General features: G+C 40.5%; 1 protein-coding gene across 3 annotated transcripts in view; it reads left to right on the forward strand.

The window, feature by feature from the left end:
- The first annotated feature begins 313 nt into the window (after nucleotides 1-313).
- The window catches only part of GNG2 (G protein subunit gamma 2), a 111,679-nt gene continuing 93,992 nt past the window's right edge, over nucleotides 314-18,000 (forward strand). The window contains exon 1 of one of the 3 annotated variants that reach the window (XM_036261363.1): nucleotides 314-445. The gene's annotated coding sequence lies outside the window, so the exon portion shown is untranslated. The remainder of the gene's footprint in view (nucleotides 446-18,000) is intronic. The other 2 variants (XM_036261344.1, XM_036261355.1) reach the window with 2 other exon arrangements.

Consider the following 18,000-nt stretch of genomic DNA (forward strand, 5'->3'; position numbering starts at 1 on the left):
GAGGCGGTTGTGGAGGTGAGGGCGAGGGACCGAGAAGGAGAAGCAAGGAGCAGGCAGTACCGAAGGGGCTTGGAACAAAGGGGAAAGGGGATTCTTCCAGTCAGATAGAGTCAGGAGCCCAGGAAAAGGCGAACCCCCTGGTGAGCCCCGAAATGGAATGAGGGGGAAAGAAGAAAGCAGCTCACAGCTACCCAGAAGAGGAGGAAGTGGGAGATGTGCTGCTTCCTGTAGAAAGAACGATGACTGAAGACAAAGCTGGGTGGGGACTAGTCCCTGGGCTGCAGGCGCCGCTGCTACACACACACAGCGGCCGCTCGGTGGGCAGCTCCTACTACAGCTGGGCTGGGCTGGGCTGGGCTGGGCGGGCTGCGCGGAGCTCGGAGCTCGCTGCACACACCAGCTCGGAGAGGAGAAAGCCTCTTCTCTGACCAGCCTCGGAGCCAAGGTAAAAGAAATGCTCTCTCGTCCCTCCTTTTTAACAGTAAAATGACCGTCGCCTGTGGTTTTAAGGGCAGATTTCTAAGGGAAGATTGGGACATTGTTTCAGGATTGGGGAAAATGATTAGGATGGGTTCTTTTAGAAGGGCTTTTTTGAATGACCACATTTGCTGTTTTTTGAAAAGATTGTTAATGCTTAGCTTGGGTGAGTGGTCAAGAAAACACAGTAAATGTAAGAAGCTGTTTGCATAGTTCTCTTGGATGCAAAGCAGGGCTGAGTTGAAATCAGTTGGGCTGTGTGCTGTGCCCTGATCATCTGAGCGTCGCAGTCCTGTTTGGGGGGTGTAAGTGGTGTAAATGTTAATTGCATTATCTTTCCTACACATTGCATTGGGGCAACATCTGTTTTGCAGCATAATGACTGTGATTTGGCTTTGGGAGGGGGGTGTTAAATCCTTTTGTACTCAGTGTTCGACAACAAAGGCTGTGGAATTGCAAATGTGAGGGGCAGTATTTACCATTAAAACACGGTGTCTTCTTCCCTCTGCTCTGTGTAGCTGCTTTCAGAGAAACCCCAGAAACAGCTACCATTTGCCAGTAGGTCTTATCCTGAAGTTGCATCTTTTCTCAGAGGAGTGTGGCGGGTTTAACTTGCCCAGAATGAGATACCAGGGTATACATGGATTTTATGTTTATATGGATTTTATTTATCTCTAGGTCAAGATGCATGTTAATTTCAGTGAAGGATAAAATAGAAAAGTGTTGCTGGGCTGTTACCTTACCTGTATACACCACTGATAGACTGAAATAATAAAATCGAAACGAGATTTTTATTCTTTGATTTTCTTGAGCAACGGATGCTCTTAGTGAGTCTGTGACCATGACTTGTTCCTATTTATGAATGATATGTAAAAGTGCATTAACTAGGTCTAACGGACAAGAAATGGGATTGTGGATGCCTTTGGCATCATATGTTGGAGAAAGAGTTTAATACTCTAGTATAGCTGGTTTTAAAAATTAAGCTTTGTCTCCAAAAGAAACAGCAATAAATGGTCATTGATGAAAGGTTTTTCTTGAGTTATTAGAATGAAAGCAGTACATTTTCAAAGGAAAGAAAGAATTTTTATAGTAGAGTAAAAAAAATAATAAAAAGGTCACATTTAGACACTAATACATTCTTACAATATAGGTTTTTAAACACTAAATAAGCCATTGAGAGTGTATATGCCTCCTCATTGATCACCATCCTCAGCGGTGAAGAGCTACAGGATTTTTTTAAATGCCATATTATGAAATTGATTTGACTTCTCAAAATTTGTGGTGTAGCAGCACATTTGGAGAGAGAAGAATATTTTAGTACCCAAGGAAAAAAATGTCAACTTTTCTGAGGTTCCTTATTAAATTAAGCTATGGCTAAGAGGCAAGAGATTGCTGGTGTTGAAACCACGGAGCTCTTCTGACAGATTCATTGCATTTAATCATATCTGTGGGCAAAACAAGCCATGCCACGTGTTCTACAGTTCCACTTGCCATTTGCCTTCTACAGTAAAATATGTAAAGATAATCTGCCCAGAGAGGGGATCTAACCTAGATCCGGGATCCAGAATGCCCCTAACTGGGGTTCTCTGGTCAAGCTGCTTGTTATTAAATAAAGTAGAAAATTGGAAATCTGGGCTGTATGAATGACTGTGGCCTCACCCTCTGGTACTTACTGATCTACAGGCTGTATTCACTAGATAATGCCAACGCTCTGCTTGTTTGGGGCGGGGTAAGGGGTGTAGACAATCTGCGTTCCTCTTCCCAGCGTGTTTCACACAAGAGTAAGAAAATAAAACCTTGGCCCATAGGCACTGGAGGGTCCAGAGAGCCCCCTGCTCTCGTTCAGAAAACTAAGAGGTGCCTATTTCCTGCACATCATGAAAAAATGTCCTTAATTGTTAAATTCCAGCTTCAGGCACAACATTAGAGAGTAACAGCAGATCAGTAACTATAATGGTAGAAGGTTTAGGAAAAAAGATGAAAATGCTCCTACGCTGTAAAATGAGGCTATTTCCACTTATTCTGTCCATATGGAATATAGAAAGACATAATGCTTTTGCCCAGGGTAACCAGTGGCTTTTGAAGGAGTCGACCAACACTGAAATTTTAATTGACTGTGTTTTTGTTTTTTGTGTGTGTGTGTGTGTTTTTTTTTTTGTCCTGCCATATGGCCAATGGCTGAGAGGAAACATGACTCTTATTATTTCATAGCTAGCCCTGGGCCTCATAGGGTAGGCACGTAGTGAGTGTGTTTGGTTGACTGACTTTTAGCCTACTTCTGAAGGCAAGCCCAACTTTTAAGTATGAAAGTTCTATAGCCAAAGCAGAATGCCGGTTCGAAGAGACCACCATGGGTAGAAGAAAATAACGTCATGGACTGAATGGAAAGCAGGCTTTGAGAGTTGGCAGATCTGCCTTTGACCCCTACTGCTGGGTTTTACCACTTGACCTGGGATGTTAACTTACGAACCTTAGTTTTTTCATTGGAAAGAGGGCTTAATACTACTAATCAAGGTGGTGGGGTTTTTTGTTTGTTTGCTTTGTTTGGCTAGGTTTCCTCGATTTTTATTTTGTTTTTACTTTTGTTGTGGATATATGAGTCCCTGGGACATGGTTGATACTCAGATGTCATTTTTTTCTTCCTGAGTGGTGTACAGAAAAGTTAGCACATGCTTGATTTTTGCCACTACCACGAAGTTTCTAGTCACTTTTTTTATGTAGTAAAATATATATATTATAAAACTTCCCATTTTAACTATTTTTTTTATTTATTATTTTTTTTATTGTTGAAAGTATTACAGATGTCCCCGCTTTTTCCCCCATTGACCCCCTCCTCCCCGGTCCCACCCCATTTTAACTGTTTTTAAGTGCATAATTCTATGGCATTACACATATTGATATTGTTGTGCAACCCTCACCACCATCAATCTCCAGATCTATTTCATCTTCTCAAACTGAAACTCTGTTCCTATTAAACAGAAATTCCCCATCACCCCCCCGACAGCCACCACTCTGCTTTTGTCTCTATGATTTTGGCTGTTCTAGATACCTTATATAGGTGGAACCACACAGTATTGGTCTTTTTGTGACTGGCTCAGGTCACTTGGCCCTTGTCTTCAGGGTTCATCCACGTGGTATCCTGTGTCGGAATGCCCTTCCTGTTAAGCTGGGTGATGTTCCATTGTATGTGTATGCCACATTTTCTTTCTTCATTCAATGGACACTGGGTTGCTTCCATGTTTTAGTTATTGTGAACAATGCTTCTGTGAACGTGGGTGTGCATGTATCTGTTTGAGTCCCTGCTTTAACTTCTTTTTGGGTACCCACAAATAGAGTTGTTGGATCACATGTTAACTCTAGGTTTAATTTTTTTTTTTTTTTTTTTTGAGGAACTACCATACTGTTTTCCACAGAAGCTGCCCGCATGATTTTGCATTCCCACTAGCAGTGCCCAAGGGTTCCCTTTTCTCCACAACACTTGTTATTTTCTGGAGGTTTTTTTTCTTTTTAAATCCTCACCCGAGGATATTTTTCTGTTTATCTTCAGATAGAGTGGGAGGGAGGGAGGAAGGGAGAGAGGAGGAAGGGAGAAAGAAAAGGTGTGTGGGGGGGGAGATATGTGAGAGAGACACATCGACTGGCTGCCTCCTGCACAACCCTGACCAGGGCTGGGGACAAACCACAACTGAGGTACGTGCCCTTGATCAGAATCGAACCCGAGACTCATTGGTCTGAGGGCTGATGCTCCAACTGCTGAGCCAACCCAGCCGGGGCTGTTTGTTTGTTTTTGATAGTAGCCATCCTAATAAGTATGAGTTGATATCTCTTTGTGGTTTTAATTTGCATTTCCTCAAGGATTAGTGATTTTGAGTGTCTTTATGTGCTTATTGGCCATTTTTACATATTCTTTGAAGAAATGTTTATTCAAGTCCTTTGCCCATTTTTCACTTGGATTGTTTTGAAAGACACATTTTTAAAAGATGGGATCTCTTAACATAGTGTCATAAATATCATGATTATAACATTTGTATTTAACCTTCTGCAAACATCAGTATTATTCCTGCCCAAGTACAATACTTCTCTCAAAAGTAACTTTTAAAATAAAAGGAGAAAGTAAGAAAATCTGTATAGCTCCTGGTAATTGGTGCAGTCAGGAACCTGGTAGGGAAAGTCAACCCTTATGTAGACAGTCACACCAGGGACCCTGCTGGATCAGGCTACTACTGTCTCTTAAGTGTCTTTCCTGTTGCCCCGCAGCTGGATGAGGAAAAAGTGCCCGATAGGTAGCAGTGTCAGAATAAGGGAGGTGGTACTAAAGTTTGCCCCCAAATCCTTTAAGTGGGGAGCATTAACCTGTAGAGAAGACCTAGGGTAGTTAAAGAACAATAGATTTCTGGGACAACAGGTTTCTACTAATGAAATGTGATTCTAATCTAAAGTTCATGTTCTAAAATAAAGTATCGTTCTGTGTTTAATTTTCCGTGACACATTTCACTCTGATCCCCATCCTGGTAGGTGGGGTATAAATGGGGCTGGGGAACGCTGGGCCAGAAGATCGGGGAGGACTCTACTGAACAGGATTGGTGTCTGAGCTTCATGCTGTGGTGTAGTCACTGACCCTGAATGGTTTGAAGGGTTCCTCAGTGACTGCATGTTAACTTTTTGTAATGCACTGTGTGTGTGTTGGGTGTTGGGGAGTAGGGGGTGGCAGATAATGACCCCTGACTTTGTTTGCTTTTCAAATCTGTTCATTTCCCAAGTTCCATGAGGACCCATGCCTGGTTCTATGGGGGCCCAAGGAAGAAGGAAATTACGGAGCTGTGTTAAGGTTTAGTCCTTGGCCTAAGACATCAGGAACGGTAGAGCTGAAAATAACTTGGGGACCAACCTAGCCTGTATCAACCCTTCCATGACTGATAAGGAAATAGGCCCAGAATTTAGATGATCTGTCCAAAGTGGCACCGTTGATTAATTCCTCACCTCTCAATTCGATCTCCATTTCACTTTCTTCTATAATAAACTCTTTAGACTTTGTCACTTTAAAAAAAATTGTTTACAAGACCAAATTATTTTGTTTATAAAGAAGAATGCAATGTTTACATTTAACACCCTATGTAAAGATGGTGTTTCTTTGTTCAAATTTGTTCAAAGGTAAAGACGCCCCTGTGGAAATGAGATTCAGATTTTCGGGTAAGCGTATTAGAGCTATATGTGGTTTCTCAAAACTTTCACGTTACAGAAAACGAGTTATATTTAATGAGAGTCAGTGTTCAGACAATCTCTAGAGAACTTTGTTAAACATCAAAAGAGAGGAGGGGTCAATTTAGTGATAATGTGTTTCTTAGAAGTGCTACCACTGTATACCAAGGTTTAAGATAAGACAGAACCAACCCTTTTATTTCTTGGCAAATATATGTAAGCAGTCAAGCTCTTAATGGAAAACCAGTCACTTGACCCCTGTTCCTTGGGCCTTCTCTTGCCACCCTGCCAGCCTGGTTGTCAGGGTCAGACAACCCCGTGATCCTTGCTCCCAGGTGCCTGGCAACCAGAGCTAATGGAGAGGCTCTAGCAACTGGATTGATGAGTTCTTCTCCAGACCCATTGCAACAGCAGCAGAGCCGTTGCTGTTCTTTGAAAATCCGTTTCTTCTTTTTTTTTCTTTTCACTTTCTACTATCCCCTGTTCATTTGTTATGGAAACCATTAAACCCAAGTCCCCACCCCCTTACTCATGACAGACAGCCCACCTCAAACTTACTCCTTACCACTTCAAGGTTTCTGTCTTCATTCACGCTCTTCTCCTTCCTTCTTAGGTCAAATTAACACAGTCCTTTTTCAAGGACTTTTTCAGGAGTACACTCTCTGCTTGGACGCTCCATTCCGTTTCCTTCTACTTTCTAGGGCCCTAGGTTCTGACAATAATTCTGTCTCCTTCTTATGTATTTGTTTTCTTCTCTTTATTGGCCCTTTACTCTTTGCCTGCAAACATGCTTAATTTACACACATCAATTAATAAAAAATTATACAACCCTGATGCTAGCAAAGCTTCCACTGGACTCTTTTAACCTCTACTAACCTGTTCTCCTCCAACCTGTAAGGAAGGAAAAATCATTTTTCTTCTATCCTTCCAAGTTCTCAGCTGGGCACCTTGTAACAAAAGACAGATCAATAAGAGAAAAGGAGACGTTTAGTAACATGCATACCTCATGTATACAAGGGAGATACCCAGGGAAAACTTTGTAACTCTCAGAGTTGGTTTAGATTCAGGCTTAAATAACATCTTCAGCTAAATGACAAAAGTGAGGTGGGTGAAGGAGGCCAGTTATGGGGAGGTGATCAGGAAAAACTTGCTGAGTAAGAGTGAGATTTTCATGCAGATTTAAGTTGGTGCCTCTCCATAGAGGAGAGTATCTAGTTATTTATTTATCCTCCTCTGCCTGGTACAGAGAGGGAGGCACTTTTACAAATAAAGATTTCCTTCATAATTGTAAATTTTTCTTGTAAAAGAGGTAACTTCTAGTCTGTTTTCAGAATTTCTCCTGTGTGTGCTGTTTCCCAAAATAATATGCTCAAAATAATCCTTAGGCCAAAGAAGCAAATTTTGTGGTGGCATAGTCTGCCACTCTTCATTCCTCTCTGTAGGTTCCCAACTTCTCCACTACTGTACCTTCTCTCTAAATATGAGAGTTCTCAAGATTTGATAATTCTGCCATTTAATTTCTCTCCCTTAATCAAATCCCTTCCTATGGCTTCAATCATTGTTGCTGTGTGGGTCAGTCCCTAAACTGATTCTCCATCCTGATCCCTCACCTACTCCCTAAACTTACACATCAAGCTCCTGGCAAATTTCCCAGAACATCCAACCCCCTGACAGTGAACCTCACATTGTCCAAAACAGTGCTGGCCATCACCTTCCCCCATTCCTCAAAATTAGCTCCTTACCTGATTCCATGACCATTAATGACACCCATTCTTTGAGTTCCTCAATTATAAAAACTAATTTTCACGATTTTTCTCACCAACAACCCACGTTGTAGTCAGTTGCACAGCCCTTTGCATTGTCATTGAAAATATATTTTGACACTACTCTTTTCCATGCTGAGAGCCATGTTTTAGTCCAGGCCCATCTAACCGCAAGCTGGGCTGGTCTGTTGTTGGCATTCTTGCCACTCCTTAGAATAACTTTCCTACTTCCCCTTGCACGTGTCACCTCCACAGTCTTCTCTAGATAGCCAAATCCCATTTATCCTGTCAGGTTCAGGTCAAATGCTACCTCTTCCATGAAGCCTCCCTTGGTTTCTTCCCTCCCCTCCCCAGTGAACAGCACTGTCTACCTCCCCAGAAAGCTTTTGTTCTTTCATCACAGCAATGAGCACATTCTAGGGTGTGTAATGGCAGTCGGATTTTTTTTTTCTTTTGCAAGATCTTTGAGGAGAAAAGCCACACCTAGTTTCATCTTTATCTTCCTTAGAGCACACAAGAGCAGTTTGGGTTTTCTTTTGTTTGTTTTTAGCTTCAGCTTTATTGAGGTATAATTAATAAAATTATAAGATATTTAAAGTGTATTTCATGGTGATTTAATATACATATACACTGTTAAGGATTACTCCTATCTAGTTCATTAACACATGCTTCATTCATCATCTATCTGTCTATCTATCTATCTATCTATCTATCTATCTATCTATCTATTTTTATATGGTGAGAGCGTTTTGTTTATCATTCATTTATTTAATGAATTTTTTTGAGCCACTTGCTTTTTGATGCAGAGTGGGTTTAGATAGTCCAGGAGCCCATTCATAAACTTCCAGGGAAACAGACAACTGCTGACATAATCATAATACACTTAGTCTGTCCACGTATCTTAAGTGAATGTCTCCAATGTGCCACATGTCCTTGAGGGGTAGGGGAGGTTGGATGAACAAAATAGGCCAGTCCTTTGTTTTCTTGGAACTTACACTATAATGTTGGGAGAGGCCTAGTAACCACAAAAACCAGTGTAAACCAGTGGTTCTTAGATCTGGCTGCACACTGGAAATCACTGAGAGCTACTTTAAAAAACTACCTGTGCCCCAGCCTCAACCCAGATTCATTAGATGAGATTCAGCCAGGATTGGACCCCAGTGACAGACACAAATTACAATACAAGAAAATATCAGTTAGTGATAAGTGCTAAGATGAGTTAAAATTCTGTTTCTATAGGTTTAATGATAGAAGTTGTGTGTATGACGGTGATGGTATTGGGGAGTTTACTTTTGTTGGGTAATCCCTGAAGGCCTCTCTGAGGAGGTGACATTTTAATCGAGACTGTATTATGATGAGAAGTCAGCCATATGAAGATCTGGGGGAGCGGGTTCCCAAGCAGAACGTGCTAGATTCTGAAATAAGGATGAGGTTAAATTCCAGAGGAAATGTGGCCTTTTCACATATATATATGATAATCTATAAAATATGTCTTTCATCGGTGCAAGAAGATTTTCAATTCAACGAGGCCGACTCCAAATGAACACTTGGCTATTCTGTTGAGTACTTGATCTGGGCTGAATTTTACTTAGATCCACTGATTTACACAGTCGGGAAGATGACTCCATTTAATTATATTTTTCTACATTGCAATCAGTACTACAGGGCTTGCTGTCTGACTTAAACACCAATCTCATTGTTTAAAATAAACTTGGGTACTTGGTGTTATCTCTCCCACGAATAACTAGAGAAAGCAGCGACTTCTACCCTTACTTCTCACTCCTGTTTGAATGAGTGAAGATCAACACGTTTCAAGAATCAAGTCGAGAACTAGCATCTGTTGCCCATTCTGTTTGTGTGCTGGATACTTTAGACACATTACTGTTTCCCACTAGTTTTAAAAATAAGTCTGTGAGATGAGAACAGTATTTTTCTATGATACTTTGGCTGCTAGTAAAAGAACACCCTACCAAAATGGCTTGAACAATAGGAAACTTATCTCAAAACCTCCTGAAAGGAGGGTAAGTCCAGAGTTAGTTATTCATAGGTGAACAATGTTCTTAGCAACCTGAATCCTTTCCTCCCTCCCATTCTGACATCCTCAGCAGACTGGCTTACCCTCCTCTGCCCATCCCGCCACGGTGCCGAGATAGCTACTCAATTTCAGAATTACAGGCAGGTTTCAGTGTCTAGAGGCAAGGTGAAGTGGCTAGTTTCTTCTCATGAACCTTTTTTTTAAGGTTACAGGTAAAGCTGTCACCAGCAGAATTCTCCTCACAGTGCACATGCTCATCTCCTAGTGGCTGGGCAGATGGCCCATGTGACTGGCTGATGTAGGAGTCTCCTCCTGAGGCCCTGAAGCAATCGCCTCTCTGAGGAACACAGTCACCAAATCCCAGAAAAAAGACTTATTCTATTAGCAAGGAAGAGGAGTTAATGGTTATCAGGTAGATAGTCAACAGAGTCTGCCACTAATATTATCCCCATTTTATAAGTGAAATGACAAGACTCGGAAAGGTTAAATCACTTAGCAGGAGCACACAGCTTTGAGTTGAACAGTGTTTCCATGCATTTCCCTTTGAAAACACACACACACACACACACACACACACACACACACACACCCCCCAAAAAACTTGTTTTGGTTAGTGGAGATGATCTAAGTAGATTGGAGAAAGAATCCTGTGAGGAAATACAAAATGACTGATGTAAGACTAAGTAAAGAAGAAGCTTCTAAACAAATTATTCCAGAAGAAAATACATCAGGTTCTATAAAGCAATAAAAATAGCATTTAATTTAGACAACCAGCCTGCATGTCTGCATTGGAAAAATATATAATTAAATTGAGTCTTTTCGACCGGTCATTTAAATCAATCTGATTGAAATAAAATCCATCCTGGGCCAAGACACGAGCTCGAGAGGCCCAGGTTCTATGTATGGTGTCTGTCGGACTTGAAGGAACACCTTGTTGTTTTTTCTCGACAGGGATGTATTTTGTTGATTGCAGCACCTGTAAGAGAAGAATGAGTAATCTGTGGACTTTTTTTATTATGAGTTATTTTGAAAATAGGTTTTCACTTTCCATCTCCAGAGGCAACATGCAGTTCTATTCTTGTTGCATTTTCTTTGTGATCCCTACCTTTCACTTTGGCTTCTGTGTCAGAGGCTACATGTGTGAAGCAGCAATAGGGGAAAAGGGAAATTTCAGTGGAACTGGCATCATTACGGTGTTTTGACTGCTCATCTCGAGGTGTCTTTCTGTGCATTCTCATCATAACAGCCTGAGTATTCACGGTAGGAGTACTTCGCTGTAATAAATGATTGAGTGCTTCCTACTCGTGTATCTGCATTTTTAAAAGGGAAAGTCAAGTTAATTTTTAGGCTTTGCCAACAGAGCTCTGTTTAAGAAGGGTATTTATCTGATCTGCACAGAACCATATGAAAAAAATGGTGAAAAATTTAAACAGGAAAAAAAAAAATCTCTCATTTTAGAGGCTTTCCTTGGAGAACCCAATTCGTCCTTTGCTGTTTTCTTAAACCTCATGAATGATGGTTGTGCTTAAGGAACACTGCTAGGTATAGACATTAAAGACATTTCACTAACAGTATTATTTTGTTTTTGCTTCGGAAGGGAGGGGAACTTGATATAGCTCCAAGGTTTTTAAAATTAAAGTAATAAAAATGTATGCAAAGGTGAAAAATCCTAGGCCAAAAAAAAAAAAGGTACAACTTGTCTTTTATTATGTCTTAAAAGAATTCCAAAATACTGAGTGTAGAAAAATAATATCCTAAGGCTTCCTACACAGGAGAACACGGTAATTAAAGAACATTGGAATCGGAATTTCTTGGGCAAGTTGCTTAAACTGTGTATGCCTGTTTCCTCGTCTATAAAATGGGATGTTATAATGACAATGCCTACTGCACAGAGTTATCAGGAGAAAATTATATTATGTATGTAGAATGGTGAAAGAATCCTGGGAGAAAATACAAAGTAACTGATGTAAGGCTAAGTAAAGAAGAACCTTCTAAACAAATTATTTCAGAAGAAAATACATCAGGTTCTATAAAACAATAAAAATAGCATTTAATTTAGTTTATTTAGCATAGTGTCTGACTTACAGTAATTATTCCGGAGTATAGCTGTTATTAGTACAATTGTTACTGTTACCACAAGCTAGAGTACAGTATCTTTTATTCTCATGGGATTCTTACCAAATTCTAGCAGAAATGATTATGGCCCATCAGTAATAGGCGCTCAGAACTTGGGGTAAGGACTCACCTAAGGAAGCCTGTGTGCGTGGGAAAGTCACATGTCGATGTCCTGACTTAGTGTCAGCCTCAGTCATGTGCTCTTTGTTCAGTAATCCGTGTGCTTCATCATAAATATTTCCAGTTTTCCTTCCCAACTCGTCATACGTTTATGCTTCTCTGTCCACTTTAATTAGACGTAGCCCTAATAGCTTGCATTGGCCAGTGAAATGTGAGCAGAAATGACATTTATCACTTTCAGGAAGAAGCTTGTAAGAACCAGGTAACAGCACATTCCTTGGAAACTGTGCACAGAAAGGGAGGCTCCCCTCTTAAGCCTGAGTCTTAGAGTGAAGACAGCACAGAGATGGTCTCTCCACTGAGACACTGAGATTAGGGGGCTTGTTTGTTACCACAGTATAACCTAGCCTATCCTGACAGATACACTCAGGTTATCCCTTTAAGCTCTAGAGAAAGATATATCATTGGTAACAATACATTAAACGTGTAGTCATTTGGAGGTAGTTCTTTTTATTGACGATTTTGTGTGTCTGTGTGCATATTATATATTGTATTACACATAAGCATCAGGAGACTTAGACTCTTAAGTTCAACAGATCTATATAAAAATTTCTAGTTAAATTTCTTGTAAAATAAAATTTATTTCCACTTCATACAGAGGAAATCAACATACCAAAATTACTAGCATATTTTTGTTTTTGGAGGGAGTCAACTGCCACACTTAAGTCGGACTCTGAATTCTAGGTCTGATAGGGTCATTAGGTGACGGTCGCTCTCACTGAGAGCTTATGCAAAATGGTGTCTTGTGAAGCAAAGGGTCTTTCCAAGAAGAGATAATGCCCTCAGCCATGCCGTGGCTCCCATCTCTCGTAATAAAATAGTCTTCCCTCACCCCTATTGCAAGATTCCAGTTATAAACAATGGTGCTTAGTACATAGAAGGTCTTGATAAATATATATTGAATAAATAAATGGAAGTAGTCCACAGTGCTTCCAAATGTCTGGACTCTTTCATGTCTACATTTAAAAAATAACTGTCTTTATTTTGGACATTGGTTTAAAAAGCTTTCGGCATTAAGACATTTATTCTTTTCTAACACTTTACATGTGACCAACCATGTGCCCACCGATTTAGGCTATTTTATTTTATATTTTTTAGTCCTGATTTTATTTCATCTTATTATTACCTTTAGGTCTCTAAAACTACCTTATGAAATACCGTAATTATTTAAATTGGGAACAGATTAATTATCTCCAGTGTACACACTCAAATTAATTTCATTTTTAACTTGAGTTTTAAATTGATTAATCTTGGAGTGTTAAGAAACCAAATGAATTTTTTTTTCTTATCCTTAAGGAGAAGGACATATTTGATTTGATGAAACTCTCTCTATCACACCCATTATGCTAATAGGAGTAAGAGATTTGCAAGAAAACTTTGGATAGATTTTATAAACCAGCCAGAAACCTGTGTGTCTGGGGCTTCTGGGGGAACAATCTGTGAGTCATTTTAAAAAACAAACACACTCATTCTCACCGAGCATGTCGTTGCCATGGTAATTAGGCCTGTGGCATTGGCTTGCTTGTGTTCCTATAAAGGAAAGAAGGGGAGAGAAACTGAGAATTCAGAGCTTTGACTATCAGCTTCAATTATTGCAGGAGAGAATATAGGGTGTTCTGGAGAACATATTGGCACAGTCATCCTCGGAGGGAAGTAAAGAAACTCTGGCATCCTGCCTTTGTTGTTGAATACAAGTTAGCCATATTAGTGCTGGGTGTTGTGATTCATGGGTGCGAAAAGGACCATTTGGCAATCTCTTGGGAAGAAGGAGGAAAAAGAGAGTTTATAATCTGATCTGTTATTACATATAAATCTCTAAGGTCTACCTGGTGAACTGTCTTATATGCGGGTGCACAGGGCTTTAATGATCCTCTAAAAGGCACAGAATGCCACTGGCATAACAGTGTTGCAGATTTAAAGGATCCTCAGTGCATTATTCTAATATGGTTAGAGACTGGTTTTAGTGAGGCCATTCTTCCAGATCTGACCCCTAAGTAGACCACGTATCTTTACTGTATTTGGGACTCCTTTGTCTTGGACAGTCATCCTATAATGCAGGCCCCTAGGTCACAGAGGAGACCGGGAAGGTTATGTGAGCCCTGCCAAGTCTGTCACCCCTCCAGGGGAAAGTGAAATCAAAAACTCTGTTGATGGACAGTCAGCAGTTGTCGGGCCAGTGGAATTGCTGTAAGAGTGATTTATTATGATTCTATAGGGAGAACAAACAACACCCTTAAAGGTACGAGTTAGTGCACATACAAGACTGCTTTTAAGAATGTTTCTTGGTTCAGTTTAAGAAGTCTTTGTAGCCCTGGCCAGTTTGGCTCAGGGGTTAGAGCATCGGCTTGCGGTCTGGAGAGACCCGGGTTCGGTTCCCGCTAAGGGCACGTACCTCGGTTGCAGTTTGTCCCTGGCCCTGGTTGGGTCATGCGAGGCAGCCACTCGATGTGTCCCTTTCATGTCAGGTGAGGATAAAAAAAAAAAAAAGAAGAAGTCTTTGTAGCCTCTTAAATGGCTAAATATACAGTAGTTCCTCACACTAATTCCCCATATCTGTGTGGGATACATTTTTTTTTATTTATTTATTTTTATCCTCACCCGAGGACATTTTTCGATATTTTGTTCAGATAGAGTGGGAGGAAGGAGAGAGAGAGAGAGAGAGAGAGAGAGAGAGAGAGAGAGAGAGAAACATCGACATGAAAGGGACACATCGAGTGGCTGCCACCCACACGACACAACCAGGGCCGGGGACAAACTGCAACCGAGGTACGTGCCCTTAGCGGGAACCAAACCCGGGTCTCTCCGGACTGCAGGCCGACACTCTAACCACTGAACCAAACCGGCCAGGGCTGTGTGGGATACATTTTTAAGAATCCCATTGCATGTTTGAACCTTGGATAGGACCGACCTTATATGTATTATGTTTTTTCCTATACTTACATACCTTTTCACTTAAAGGAAGCACTTTACTTCTTCTTTTAGGCATATTCTAATTGCCAGCATCACTATTCTTGTGTTTTCGGGCCATTTTTAACTAAAATAAAGATTACTTGAACATAGGCCCTGGGTTACCATGGTGATCAATTTGATAACTGAGAAGGCTACTGAGTGACCACTGGGAGGGCTGCATATACATTGCGGATATGCTGGATAAAGAGATGATTCTCATCCCAGGCAGAATAGAACAAGATGGTGCAAGATTTCATCACACTCCTCAAAATGGCATGTAATTTAAAACTAATGAGATATTCATTTCTGGAATTTTCCATTCAATATTGTTGAACCATGGTTTACCATGGAAAGTGAAACCACAGATAAGAAGTAACTACTGTAATACTTGACAAGAGTTTTTTATTTTTTTAAGTGTATTCCTTAAGCAGATTTTGTTTAGACTTAAACAACTTTCCCTGATTAAAACTATTTTTCAAAAGGTTTCACATGAAGTGCTATGGGGTGTGACTAAGGGTCACACAGACTCGGGGGGTTTGTGTGTAATCTGTGCCCTGGAGCCATGGCCAGTTTGGCTCAGTGATTGGAGCGTTGGCCTGCGGACCAGAGGGTCTCAGGTTCGGTTCCCGCTCGGGGCATGTACCAAAAAAAAAAAAACCAAAAAACATCTGTGCACTGGCATGTGATGTAGTAATGACTTATGACTACAGATTCCATTTTTTTCCTCCTATGTGGGAAGAAGGCATATGTGCTATCTTAATTTTCTTAACATCAGTAAGCGGAGCTTAACTTAAAATTTTCTTCTAATGATCAAAGTAATTCATGGTGATTATTGAAAATTTGGAAAATGCTTAAATTGTAAAGAAAAAGATAAGAATAACCCTTTCCATTAATTAGGTTGTTGGTTGAACTGCATGTAAGAGACCTGATTTCATAGTGGCTGACAAATGCTGGGAGTTATTTCTTTTTCACATAACAATCCAGAGGTGGGTGGTCCAGGCTGGTAAGATAGCTCTTCTCCACAAGATCATCAGGGAACCCAGGCTTCTTACATCACGTTCTGCCCTCATTCCTAGCATATTTCCCTTGCCTCAGGGTCTCACATGACTTGCCATAAGGATCCCACTATACCCAGCAAGAAGGGAGAAAGTTGGAAGGGGAAGGCATGACTCTGAAGTTGTACATATCACTTTGCAGCCATTCCTTTGAACTTTGACTCATGGCCACACACCTAGCAGCAAGGGAGGCTGGGAAAAGTAGTTATTTTTGACATGTAAGTGGTATGTGCTAGGTTAGAATTCAATTATAAGCATGGAATAAGAAGAGAGCAGATATTGGGGAATCTAACAATTTCTGCTACTTCTATTATTCTATACAAAAGAATACACTATTTACATTTTGACGTATCTCCTTCTAGTCTTTTTTTCTAGAAAAATATATTTCAGTGAGATGATGTATAATATTTACTGGAAAATATATATGATATAGTAAAAGAATATTACATATGAAAAAATATAGAAAATGTGTTAGAAATATGTATTTGTAAATACGTATATTAGTAAATGAGTTGAGGTTATACTATATATAAAATTTTATATTCTTCTTTCACATAACTTTATATCATTGTGTTTCTCCTCATTTAAATTTTTCGTTTTCATTGTTTTAAAGTTCCATCATGTGGAGTTTCTCTGTTTTATTTGATGGGTTGTGTTTGATATCTAGGCTATTTTTTTTTTTTAATTCTCACCTGAGAATGTTTTTCTATTTATCTTCAGATATATTGGGAGGGAGAGAGAAAGAGAAAAAGGGAGAGAGAGAGAAACATTGACATGAGAGGGACACATTGACTATTGCCTCCTGCATGACACCGACCAGGGCTGGGGGAACCACACCGAGGTACATGCCCTTGACGGAATCAAACCTGAGGTTGATTGGTCCACAGGCTGACGCTCCACCGCTGAGCCAAACTTGCCAGGGCTGATATTTAGGCTGTTTTTAACATATGATAATAATTCTTTGTCTACATTTTGGATTTTACTTATTTATTTATTTTCCATTGATCTTCAGATAGAGTGTGAGGGAGAGAGAGACAGAAACACCAATGTGAGAGAGACACATCGATTGGCTGCCTCCCATCAGGGCCCTGACCAGGGCTAGGGACAAACCGCAACCGAGGTATGTGCCCTTGGCCAGAATCGAACCCGCGACTCTTTGGTCTGCGAGCTGACACTTTAACCACTGAGCCAAACCGGCCAGGGCTACTTATTAATTTTTGCATAAAGTCAAGGTGTGGCATCTCCAAGACAATGACTGAGAAAAGATTTGAGGATGTTGATAAATGGTGCCAAACTGCTTTCCAGAGAAGTTTTGCTGATTTATGCTGTTGCTCATGATATACGAGCATGCTGGAGCTCCCTTGAACAGGCTTATTTGGTAGTCCCACTAATCATTGTTCTCCCTAGGGTTCATTCTCTGAAAATAGGTTGTTTTTGCCCTTGGCTTGTTTTTTTGTTTTTTCTTTTGCTGTCATTAATCATAATAATAGTTTTCTAATAACTTTGGTTCATTTGAAAACATATGATCCTTAAAGTCATCTGGGACTATAATTGGTTGGGTTGAGACTGGAGAACGCCTTAAGCATGTGTCTTCAGCAATGTGAGACCACTAGAGACACTGGTGTTTGATTGGCTGCTAGGACCCAATACGAATTGGATTTTCACCCTTAGTCTGTACTTTATTTTATTTTATTTATTTATTTATTTTATTCCTCACCCAAGGATATTTTTCTATTTATCATCAGATAGAGTGGGAGAAAGGGAGACAGAGAGACACAGAGAGAAACATCGATGTGATAAAGCCAAGCCACATCGATTGGTTGCCTCCCGCACGACCTGACCAGGGCCGGGGGCGAACCGCAACTGAGGTACGTGCCCTTGACTGGAATCGAACCCGCGACTCATTGGTCCGCGGGCTGACGCTCTAACTGCTGAGCCAAACCAGCCAGGGCTTAGTCCATACGTTAGATGTGAGGTACTTCTTTGTTCTGAGCCACCACAAAATAGGAATGGTAAAGCACTTCCTGAGGCAGAGGTATTCCCTTTGAGCTGAGTGCTGCGTAGCTTCTCCTGAACATAGGCACTTTCTTAGATAGGCACCATATTTGGATGGTAGGCACAGTTAGGCCAAATCTGCTCAACATCTTCAGAAATCATAAGTGCTGGGTATACAGGTGCCTCTACAGAAGCTTTGGATGCTAAAGATGCTTTTATAATCACTAACTTG

This window comes from Molossus molossus, unplaced genomic scaffold, assembly GCF_014108415.1.
Source record: "Molossus molossus isolate mMolMol1 unplaced genomic scaffold, mMolMol1.p scaffold_m16_p_1, whole genome shotgun sequence".
Lineage (NCBI taxonomy): Eukaryota > Metazoa > Chordata > Mammalia > Chiroptera > Molossidae > Molossus > Molossus molossus.